Consider the following 12,109-nt stretch of genomic DNA (forward strand, 5'->3'; position numbering starts at 1 on the left):
TACCAAGCACAGCTCTAACACAAATATCTAAATGTTATCTTTTACTACCAGCTGCTACATTAATATATTATTCTGACTATATTCCCATGATGCTTTGCCATTCCTACAGCCTTTGCAAAAACTTGAGGAGTCTCATGTCAGTTATTTAAAGTCTCTCAGCAACTTCTGTTCAGTGCAAATCCCTATTAAATTCCCTAGCAAACTGTCAAAAAGTGTACTGAGTATAATTATACTCAGGGCAGAGAACACCCAACTTACGGTAGTAAGCTGGTAATTTCCCCCTTAAGATCTGTTTGGTCTGTCATTTTCATAAACTCTTCCACAGTGCAATGATATGAGTGGTGTCCCACTGTACAACAGACTTTGCTGCTGCTACTTCATTGTTGTTGATGATGATGCTGGTAATGAAAATCATCATCCTGTTTGCAGGGAGTTTAGATGACACCAGATATATACTGAGCATTAACACAAGCAAGCGTTATCCCACATTTTTACTTCTCAACAATATTATGGAGAAATGGGTTTGTTGTTCAAGTCCTTCAAATCAGCCTTAATTGCACAACCTTTGCTGATATGTTATTGAATCCCACACAAAATTACCAACAGACTGGAAGTGCCCCCAGCCTATTCAGGAATGTGCAAACTATGTATACTGAACTTTCCTGTGCAGTTGTGGAATAGCTACAGGAGGCTCAATACACAATCCAATGAAACACAAATCAATTAAAAATATAATTTTGTGCTTAAATCAATAGGATTCCACTGTCTTAAATTTAATCTGTTCATCTTAACAGTATCCTGAATCAGACTGATAGGAACATTCTTATTGATTATCTGTTGTATCAGAGTCCAGATCTTTCCAGTACAGTGAGGGTACTGATCAGACTCTCACGTTCCCTTTTGACAGATTTGATGGACCATTTCTGTAGTGCATCCCCATTTGTGGAATGCTCACCCCAGGAAGGCTCGCCTAGTACCTTCATTACATATTTTTATGTGCTGTGAAAAAATATACCTCTTCTCCCAGGCCATTGGCTAATTGTGGCCTTATTAAACTGTGGGAGGTATGATTTTCGTTTGCTGTAATGTTATGTCTTTTTGTGTTTTTATATTGTAAACTGTCCTGTGATCCTCAGATGCAGGGTAGTATAGAAATAAAATAAAATTATTTATTAATTTAAAATTCTCAGAGGATGAAGAATATATATATATATATATATCCAGAAGGCAGAGAATGAAAAAAATAATCTGAAAATGCAAGATTGTTTGCATTTTTATATATATAAAAAGAAAGACTGTATTTCAGCTCAGTGTGTTTTACAAATTGAGCCCATGCAATCAGAAGTAAGCACCACTTAGTTTAAAGAAACATACTCCCAGGAAGCTTCTGATAAGATTGCAATCATGCTGATTCTAATTGATTTGGTGTTGATTTGATATTGTACTGGTACTGTGCTTTGTTCTGCTGTTCTTTGGGGTGTATATGTGTGTAATCTGTTTTCTCAGGCCATTGTACTAGTTTTTAATTAACCTTTGGATACCTTGTTGCATATTTTAATTTGATGTGGTTGTAGAGTTTATTGCATTGATTCTTTTTAAGCATAATCATTTTGGTGAAAGGTAGTACAGTGGTACCTCGGGTTAAGAACTTAATTCATTCTGGAAGTCCGTTCTTAACCTGAAACTGTTCTTAACCTGAAGCACCACTTTAGCTAATGGGGCCTCCCACTGCTGCCGCGCCGCCGGAGCATGGTTTCTGTTCTCATCCTGAAGCAAAGTTCTTAACCTGAGGTGCTATTTCTGGGTTAACGGAGTCTGAAACCTGAAACGTATGTAATCTGAAGCGTATGTAACCTGAAGCGTATGTAACCTGAGGTACCACTGTATATAAATGATTTTAATTAAAATAAAATATATATTTCAACACAACTGCTGTAACTTTCTTGGGGTCATGATGATCAGGACTGTCATGACGAACTTCTGTACTATCTCTACACTGCTGCCTTTGACTAGAGCTGATTGGTGGTGTACACACTCAATCCTAACCCTACCTGATGTTTTCTAGATTCAGAATCCAATATGAGTTTGAGTCCTGATGGGTAGAGGCTTATGCATACTGAAGTTTCTGGGTTAACAACAAGGTTGGTGTTGCTAAACATATGTGGTGCACAGAAGTCCTGAATCTTGATTCATACTCCTTTCCCATTCTACAAGTGAAATTCCCTGGCAAAACAGATGGTTGAATGATGAAGCAAGCCAATGGAAAAAATAATCTATACTGAAATGCACATTCTGATTATCACCTGGTCAGTTTTGTCGCTCAGTTGAATTAATTATGGAATGAACTTAATCAAAGCAGTATGAAGCAAAGTCCTCCAAGAGTCCAAACATTGACTCAAATATTTGCCAAGGGAACCAAAGTTTAAATAATATTTGCATGTTCAGACCCAGAAACCTCCCCCCTAAATAAATTCACACTTGACTCAAATTTTGGTTTTTGTCAGAATTTAGGCCACAACTTTATAAATTACAGAAAGTGACTGGTTGCATAGGCTCTGGTTCGACTAGCTCCCTGCCATGCAGGTAGCACTGACCCAGGGTTCCAGCATAGGTCAGCCATGGGTGAACACCTGGATAAGCGGAAAGCCGGGCATGGGCTAACTCCACCACCCAAATGTCCCCCTGGACTCAGGCACAGACACAACCCCTCTCAGGGGTTGACCAAACCATCGAGTTCCTGGATTCCTTTAACAGAATACCCTTCACATAGGGATGGTGAGACTGTTCTCCCAACCCTATCACCTGAACCAGAGACTATCCGCAACCTTACAAGTTGTGACGATTTGTTACATGGTAGGCAAAACCCAAATGGCAACAGCCAATCAGCCAAGTGGGGAACATTCCTGCCGTGCCCCTGTCCCAACAGCAGACAACACATGACCGCATAGCAAGGTCAAGTGTAAACCCTAAAAGTAGGGAGAGGTGGGCAGGTGTTCTGAATGCACGTGCCAAAAGAGGAAGCTCTGGGTCACGTGCATGGGCATAAATAGATCCCTCGAAGCGTTTGGACTGCGTCCCATTGGCCAGATTGCACCCAGCTATGAGGGACCTACCAATCGGGTGTTGTGGCTGACCAATCATACCCACCCACAACACATGGTGACGGTTTCCAGGTCTCACCACAATATGTGCCCTCTTTAAGAGAGGACCCGATTTGCAGATAGGAAAAAAAAATACTGACTTGTTTCATCTCCAGTTCAAAACACAGCTTCAAACCATGTTTTCTATTATTAATTAAGGGAGGCTCCTGCTGATTAGAAAACATGTTTTCAGGATAAATTTTTAATGAAAGCAAAGGATAAGATCTGCTGCATTTTACTTCAAACTAATTTTCTTATTTGGATGGCTTTAATGTTTCAGAACATATTGCTAATTTCCAAAAGCATAATATTTTTTCCCCCACAAAATAACAATGATCATTTAGCATATATTAGGGATCTGGTTAAAAGGGGGTGGGAGGGGGTGGGAAGACTATAGTTTCCCCCCACTTAATTCATTTGCTTGGTTAGAGTGCAGTAAGATCCTAAAGTAATCAAGATGAAAATGTTATGTGGAGAACAAACAATATAGCTGAACTTCTTGTTTCATCAGGCAAACAGATTTTGCAGGCATAAGATACAATATAGGAGACAAGGTCCTATCAACAATCATCATAACCCACCCACCCCTGACGTTTCAACTCATTCCCTTTTCCTAGTCATTAAGACTGAAGAAATCTTCAAAGTTTTAAGTCTCAATGTACTTCCGGATCTGGTGAAACACTGGGAATGGTAGCTTCTTGAGGAGAATAGGGGTCTCCTTGCAACTTTCCACACCTTTAACAAATGACAATTCCCAGGAATCTCTGGGGAAAGTCTTGACTGTTCAAAGTGCAGGTGCTTTAAATGCATAGTGCAGACAGCGCCCAAATGTGCTGCACTGTGAAAGCACTTTGTGCTGTCAAATTTTCCAAACCCTATAAGACTTTGGGAGGAGGGTTTTTTTTAAAATGTCACTGCTACTATTACTGTGGGTAACCACACAGAGTGGAAAGATAACTCTAAAAGGGACATTAAAAATATTGTTATGGGTGATGGAGGTTGGTCAGTTAGGAAGAATGAGGCACTGCCTCATTAACCTAAACTTGCCTTCAAACAATCCCCACCTGCCTACTTTGTTACATACATCTACCAAGTAAGGAAGGCACTGGTTGTCAGCTCCATCCTCCTTAGTTTCATTGTCACCCATGCAGAACTTAGCAGGAGGGTGGGGCAAAACTAGCATTAGATGGCTCTACCTTGTTGTTGGCTGTTTCCACCTACTGTGGACCTCTCTGCCTTTCAACCTACCAGGTCAAAATGGGCAACAGTCATCACCGGTTATACCTTTGAGGGGTTTAGTCTGGATACCATATTTAGGGTCCCTCCCAAGGTTGCATTTTGTATCTGTAAGAGACCTCCAAAGTGGTCAAACTCATTTCTCTGTTAAGTTAATGTAGCCTGTTAAATTCAGTTTGCAGAACAAGTGCATGTTGCCGCTGGAACTACTAGCTGAAGATTATTTCAAAGGTTGCTAAAGATGGCAGTTCTTCCATGGCTCAAGGTCATGTCATAAGTAGGTATAATAACAATAGGCCTTATCTTGAAATTAGTTGGGAAAAGATGAAGGTGATTGACTTAATCCAAAACTATGCCTTTGCCCTTCCCTAGAAACCTAACTGGGAAGCAAGATCTGTTAGACAGTCAGTGTTGTGAGCCTTTCCATTGTATGTTTAGCCTGAACAAATGTGTAGATAATACCATATATCACAAAAATACAACCATCATCAATCACCTCCTTCTAAGAAACCCAAAGCTGGGGCATGGGCTAGCAACTCTGAAATTGATTGAAGTAAAATATACCTTGGTGTTCTCCAAATAATTAAAATCTCAACAGTTTGGCGGACCACATGGTGGTTCTTCGTTTGTTACATCTGGTAACAAACATAGCTAAATGTGCATGCCTTCCAACATCTCACAGATGCAAATAGAGTGGATGCTCTGGGGAGATTCTATGTTAGCCACAGTTGTAAGGCTAATACAGTCCTGAAAATAGAAAGCAAAAACAACACAGGGGCAGATCCATGACTAATTTAAATCTCATGGATTTTAACAGGCCTCTTCTCCAAATGGCAGAAATGGATCCAACCTGTTATGCTTATCGGTGTGGTTGCTCGAGAGCGATCAGGCAAGATGCCTCACTGGTCTTTTCAAAAGCTTTATTATTGGTGCTAAAACCTTTACCATGCAGAATGCCTCTATTCCATGTCTTGCTCACTCACTAGCAGAATCTGAGAGTGGGCGATCCTTAAACTTTCCCCAGCAGAGTAGTTTCTTGACCCCCAGCCTACGCCTCCCCTCTCTGTGCGAAAGCCTACTGCGCAAGGAAGGCTTGGGTAAAGGGGATCCTCCCTCCTCCCCGCTTTGCTCAGGCAAGGTGTCCTGGCACTGCCTTGCATCCTCCGAGCCCTGCATCTCCTCCCCACTAGAGGCGTGGCTTCCTTCCTCCACTGAGGAAGTGCTGCTTCCCACGATTTTCAGAGGCTCTCTGTAATCCATCCGCCTTTCCGCATCTCGCCTCTGAGACGATGGCAGTTTGCTGACACAACCCATATGTTCTGTGACATTTTAAATACTACAAATTTACTATGGCACATGCTTTCATGAACTACTAGTTAATCAGGTATAGATACATACTGAGAAAAAGTTAGTTGCGACCTAAAAGGAAAGGAAGTACAGGAAATACAGACTGATAACTCTGCTATAGTTTAAATGTATGCAAAATAATTAGCGACCTTTTACAAAGCATTCTTGATGATAACACATTCCTGGCAATTGCAGCCAAATTAACACCTGTAGTGAGATAAAAACCTGTTATCTTGATCCAAGCCACAGGTGACAGAGTTGAACTTCTTCATAAGTGCTAATGCAATGTGAAAGTTCATGAAAGCAGATGGCCACAGATGACAAAAACTGTGTGGCAAGCGATAGACTCCTAGCAAGTCAAATGAGAAAGAGAAAGAGGGAGAGAGAATACTCATGTATACACAATTACAGGATACTGGTCATATTTTACAACTGAGAAAAACTGAGTATGGCAAGAGCATTGAATGTGTCCATGGCACAGACTTCTTAATCAGATATCACAGCAAAGTAAAAAAGAAAATTAGAGTTGGACGAAGACATTTTCTTGCCTGAGGTACTCTCCCCCTGTATTTAGTAAAAACATCTAAGATCACACCTACATGTGATGTTAATAATGTGTTGAGAAAGTACATTCTGTGTGCGTGTATTGTTCTTTTTTTAATGCTGTGGTGGTAGATGTGGTGAGTGTTACCAGGATTACAACACACGGGGATGAGGTTTAAACATTCCCTCTCCAGCTGCAGTCTCCATGGTATATGATCTGTGTTTGCAGCACTGAAGCAACTTCCCTGGGTTGCAAGCCTGGGCAGCATGTACAGAGTTCCTGGGGTGCCCAGACAACAAGACCCCCTTGTCAGCCTCTCTGATGTAGTCCAAAGGAAAGCAGAACAATGCATTTAGCACTTGACTGCAGGAGTTGCTGGAAGGACAAGATATTTGACATCTGCACAGCAACTATGGGAGAAGTTCCTGTTGGAACCAATGGAAATTTCCCCCCAATACTATTTAGAGTGGAGTGTGTGTGTGTGTGTTTGGGGAGATTAATTCCTCAGAGTTTGTTGCAGAGGACAAAAGGGTTAAACATTCCCTCGCTATGTGCTACAATCTTGATAATAATGTGCCCCCTTCTGTGTGGTCCACACATTTACCTAAAAGAGATCTCACTGAAATGGGTGGGGTTTGTTTCTAAGCAGCTGTGGTTTAAGATCAAAGTATGGATCATTCTAATTTAAATTGTAGTGGAATTTGACCTTATGTCAGTGCTTTGTATCTCAGTGGATTGGACAACTTCAGCTGCTGCGGCTGGGGAACGGGATTTGGTATCTGTATGTAGCAGTGCTCCTTGCAGAGCTAGGTGAACTTTTCTCTCTATTCTGCATGCAATGTTTTGAAAATAAATGAACAGAGAGAAGTGCATTTTAATTGAGGTAACCTTTAAAGGAAATCTCAATAGGCAAGAGGAAAGCTTTGAATATGGCAGCACAGTTACCGCGTGCAAACCACACATGGGATCTGAAGTCATTGTAAGCCATTCTGTCAGGACTCTTTGTCATTTCCCTATCAGTTGTTGGGATGGGACTTAAATTCTGCAAGGAATTACAAAAAAGGCCACCATGTTTTGATTGAATTGTGATGCCCCAAACACTTCTACCTTTTTTTGCACAAAATGTGAATTTTGTACAGTTCCATTTATATATTGTTCCTTACTTTATTTCAACAGGGGGTAGTTTCCTTTGCAGATTAGGCCAGATCAGAGATTGTAACATAGCACTCCAATACAGTACACTAAGTGACTCCAATGGGGGACGGAATCAAGTTGACCTGTCTGGGACAAGCCAGGGACCATCTGCCACTCACATCCAGTGCCAAATTAGTTAAGTGGCAGGTCTAGTGTTTAATTAATTTAAAACCTCCATTCAACATGTGGTCATGAGTGAGGCAGGAGAAAGAGATATTGCATCTCTCTCCCTACCCACAAGTAGGGGAGGTTTCAATTCTGCCAGTTGTTCCATCAGAAGTAGCTTTTCTATGGTGAATCCACTTGTGAAAAAGGACCCGGCACCCCAGAGGATTGCTGCTTCCAGCCATGGGGTGTTAGGCAGGAAGGACAGTGAGGTGCCATTGGGTTCCTACCTTCTCCTGGGAAAACACAGCTGGTGATGAAAGGCGTCTCAGCCTTTTCATGGATTTTTCTGACTGATGCCCCACCCTTTGACAGGCATTCTGGGCCAATTAACCTATCCTGTAGCAAACTGGGGCTGTCTCCACTCACTTCAACCATTGCCCAAATCCCTCCAAATAGGCCATATTTGGCTCAGGCCTCAGCCCAGCCCAGTACACTGCACTCATTTTAACATTAATCAACATTCAATATTTTTCTTCAAATCAAACTTAACTCCAACTTAATTGGATTTAGGCTCACAGTTTTAGAAGATTTAGTTATGGACTTTTCATATTTTATTAATAGCAAGAGGACCCTGTTAGCAGCAAGGGTCTATGGGAAAAAATATAATCACATAGTTTATTAATTCATATTTGTCATGCAGTTTAATTGCTTGTCCTGCTTTGCAACATCCCTCACACAGATTTTTGCACTGCTTAAGTTAGTGAAAACGTCATGGATGGTAATGGTCATTGTGCTTGATTAAGCACTCCATATATGGTCCTTTATCACGACAGGAAAAGCACGTCTGGTGTAAGCATCTCTCATACTAATTGCTGACATGTTAAGTGGTAAGTGTTTTCTTAAAAAAAATCTTACTGTGTATTGTTCCAAATATCTATAGAATGTCATATTAGCTGAATCAGAGAGTCAGGAACAGTGATGGGAATGGCATTCTTCCCCTTGTCCGTGCCTCAGCAGGATTCAGTGCAGTTGGAGGAGGCATTGCATATACTCCCTCCTGGATGGGGAAAGCTGCATATTCAAAGGATAAGACCAAGTGGCTACATAAACTTACCCTGTCCAGTTCTCTGCCTCTCCAAATCCACCTGGCTGCCATAGGAGAATGCTGTGGAGTAGGGATTGTAGTCAATTAACCTTATTGATCTTGGCTAGAGTGGTTTCTCAGCTACTCCCCACTGCTTCTTGAAGGGCATTTGGGCATTTAGTTTCCAGGATCTGTCATATTTTGTTTTTCCTTAGTTTTGCATTTTCCCAATCTTAAGCTCAGTTCATCACATTTCCAAAGATAGATGAATTTCCTTATGGATTCATCAGGATTTTAGTGCCCATTTCCTTTATTATACAGAATATTGTATGAAATTTTGCCTGATATCCACATTTTTCTAGCAATGTTCCCTGATATACCGTAATGCATTTTTGTATATTTTTATTAATATATGCATTTTCCCCACAGTTCCCTAAATATATTCTTTTCTGTTACATATGTTATTGGGGTTGGAGAATGGTATCACAAATTTCAGAGAATGGCATTTTTTTTGGGGGGGGGGGATGGGGGCAGATTTGAGTATTTTGCCATGAAGTGCAAATTATGTAAGTTCATACGAAACTGCAACATGAAACAATTCTACCCCTCATCCCTGATTGGCAGAGTTGATGCTTATAAATAGGATGTCCACAGCAGTAAGGCCATGCAGGGGAACAGAAGTGCAACGCAGTGCAAGGCAATTCCTGGTGCATGTTCTGAGGCATCTTTGTTTTATTATTATATATTCATTATTTGTCATTAGAGCGTCCCCTTCACCAACTGATCCCCTGGCAGGTTACAAAAACATCACAGCAAAAACAAAGACTGAGCCTAATAAAATAAGATAAAACCGTACAAAATTAAACAAATAAGAAAGTTGACAAAACACCACCTTAGCACAGAGGAGCAATGAAGCACAGAAAGCCCCAAACCTGTCCTAAAGGACTGATGGAGCCTCCGTGGTCCATATCATCTCTTTGGGCTGCATCCATTGTTCTCTGTCTGTTAGTGCAAGAGCTCTTGTGCTAGGGAAAGATGAGTTTTAATGTTGCACAACAGAGGAATGCAGTGCAGCAGTTGCACTAGTGGAAACTTGTGCAACCAAGTTACTACCAACCTGCTTATGCATTCTCTTGAGCAGCAATGTTCCACTGGGGCAAAACATTTTGCCAGAGGAAGTACCGTATTTTTCCATATATACCCCCCTCATGTATAAGATACCCCCTATTTTGGGGGACTCCAAATTAGGAAAATGAAAATAGGGGGAGATTGCCCAGAGTTGTTGAGCTTTTTTAAGGGGGGGATTGCTGAAAATCACTCACCTGCCTGACCTGCACTGCCACTCGTGTGCAAGCCAAAAGCCACCTTTCATCTGTCCCCTCGCCGGCAGAAGCCACCAATCACCTGCCCATTTGCCGCAGCGACAGCAAATCAACACCAGCCCTTGCCACAGAAGGTCTCTGGCTTAATCTCCAAGCAGGACTGGGAATGTCTCATATTTGAAACCCTGAAAAGCCTTTGCAAGTCAGTGCAAAGAATATTGAGATAGACAGATGGACTCCTTATAAAGATTCTCACTTAGTCATGAAACTCATGGAGTGACCACCTCTGTTTCTCAATCAAAAATTTCTCACAGGCTTGTCATGAGGGGAAATTGTGACAGGTGTGTGTTGTTTAATCGTTTAGTCATGTCCGACTCTTCGTGACCCCATGGACCAGAGCACGCCAGGCACCCCTGTCCTCCACTGCCTCCTGCAGTTTGGTCAAATTCATGCTGGTAGCTTCGAAGACACTGTCCAGCCATCTCGTCCTCTGTCATCCCCTTCTCCTTGTGCCCTCCATCTTTCCCAACATCAGGATCTTTTCCAGGGAGTCTTCTCTTCTCATGAGGTGGCCAAAGTATTGGAGCCTCAGCTTCACAATCTGTCCTTCCAGTGAGCACTCAGGGCTGATTTCCTTAAGAATGGATAGGTTTGATCTTCTTGCAGTCCATGGGTCTCTCAAGAGTTTCCTCCAGCACCATAACTCAAAAGCATCAATTGTTCGGTGACCAGCCTTCTTTATGGTCCAGCTCTCACTTCCATACATCACTACTGGGAAAACCATACCTTTAACTATACAGACAGGTGTGTGTACATTAACTCAATAGGGACGCGGGTGGTGCTGTAGTCTAAACCACTGGGCCTCTTGGGCTTGCTGATCAGAAGGTCAGCAGTTTGAATCTGTGTGATGGGGTGAGCTCCTGTGGCTCTGTCCCAGCTTCTGCTAACTTTCTGCTAACCTATCAGTTTGAAAGCACACCAGTGCAAGTAGATAAATAGGTACTGCTGTGGCAGAAGAAGAAGAAGAAGAGTTTGGATTTGATATCCCGCCTTTCACTCCCTTTAAGGAGTCTCAAAGCGGCTAACATTCTCCTTTCCCTTCTCCCCCACAACAAACACTCTGTGAGGTGAGTGGGGCTGAGAGACTTCAGAGAAGCATGACTAGCCCAAGGTCACCCAGCAGCTGCATGTGGAGGAGCGGAGACACGAACCCAGTTCCCCAGATTACAAGACTACCGCTCTTAACCACTACACCACACTGGCTCTCGCCAGGAAGGTAAAAGGCATTTCTGTGCACTCTGGTTTCCATCACGGTGTTCTGTTGCACCAGAAGTGGTTTAGCCATGCTGGCAGCATGACCCGGAAAGCTGTCTGTGGACAAATGCCAGCTCCCTTGGCCTAAAAAGCAAGATGAGAGCCACACCCCATAGTCACCTTTGACTGGATTTAACCATCCAGGGGTCCTTTACCTTTACCTTTTTTTACATTGACTCAAGTGCCTCAGAAGGAAATATAAAAATACATATGCAAGCAGATTTACAACCTGATTAAGTAAGATACTTGAATTTAGGCCAATCTTTTCCCATGGAAGTTAGTGAGATAAAAGCTTAGATCAGATCCTTCAATTTTCCTGGCCCAGGGATCAGGCCAAGTGCCAGTTTGTACACAGAAATTTGCACTTAAGGGTATTAACTTATAAGCAAGTAAAACATCAAGGAAGTCACAAACTGCATATTTTTTAGCGTTCTACACTAAGAACTTCACACACACACACACACACAGAGAGAGAGAGAGAGAATTGGTGAACAAGCTATCAGGGCTTCTGGACATCAATAAGTCATGATAGCAAGAAGGATTCATGAGTAATTTATCAATCAGGGGTCATCTACAGAAAGAACATCAACTTCTGAAGGAGACAGTTATAAGTGCATGCTTTTATAGAGTGCAAAAAGGCTTTTGATTTAGCAAAAGCAGAAATTGGGTTGGAAGCACTGGGCAGATGGCTGGAGGTGCTAAAGTATTTACAGAATGCTTTCTCCCAAAGTTTTCTGTTGCTCTGATACACATTAATGCTGCTATTAGTATTTCTGCTTAGAAATGCAGTCTACTCTTTTGCAGAAACAACTTGGGGCCT

General features: G+C 42.0%; 1 long non-coding RNA gene across 1 annotated transcript in view; it reads right to left on the bottom strand.

Annotated features, from left to right (window-relative positions):
* The window catches only part of LOC309374455, a 538,694-nt gene extending 527,326 nt beyond the window's left edge, over nt 1–11,368 (bottom strand). The window contains exon 1 of the long non-coding RNA XR_014170587.1: nt 11,335–11,368. This is a non-coding gene — a long non-coding RNA (uncharacterized lncRNA). The remainder of the gene's footprint in view (nt 1–11,334) is intronic.
* Nucleotides 11,369–12,109: the final 741 nt, after the last annotated feature.

This window comes from Podarcis melisellensis, assembly GCF_964234715.1.
Source record: "Podarcis melisellensis genome assembly, chromosome: 7".
Classification (NCBI taxonomy): domain Eukaryota; kingdom Metazoa; phylum Chordata; class Lepidosauria; order Squamata; family Lacertidae; genus Podarcis; species Podarcis melisellensis.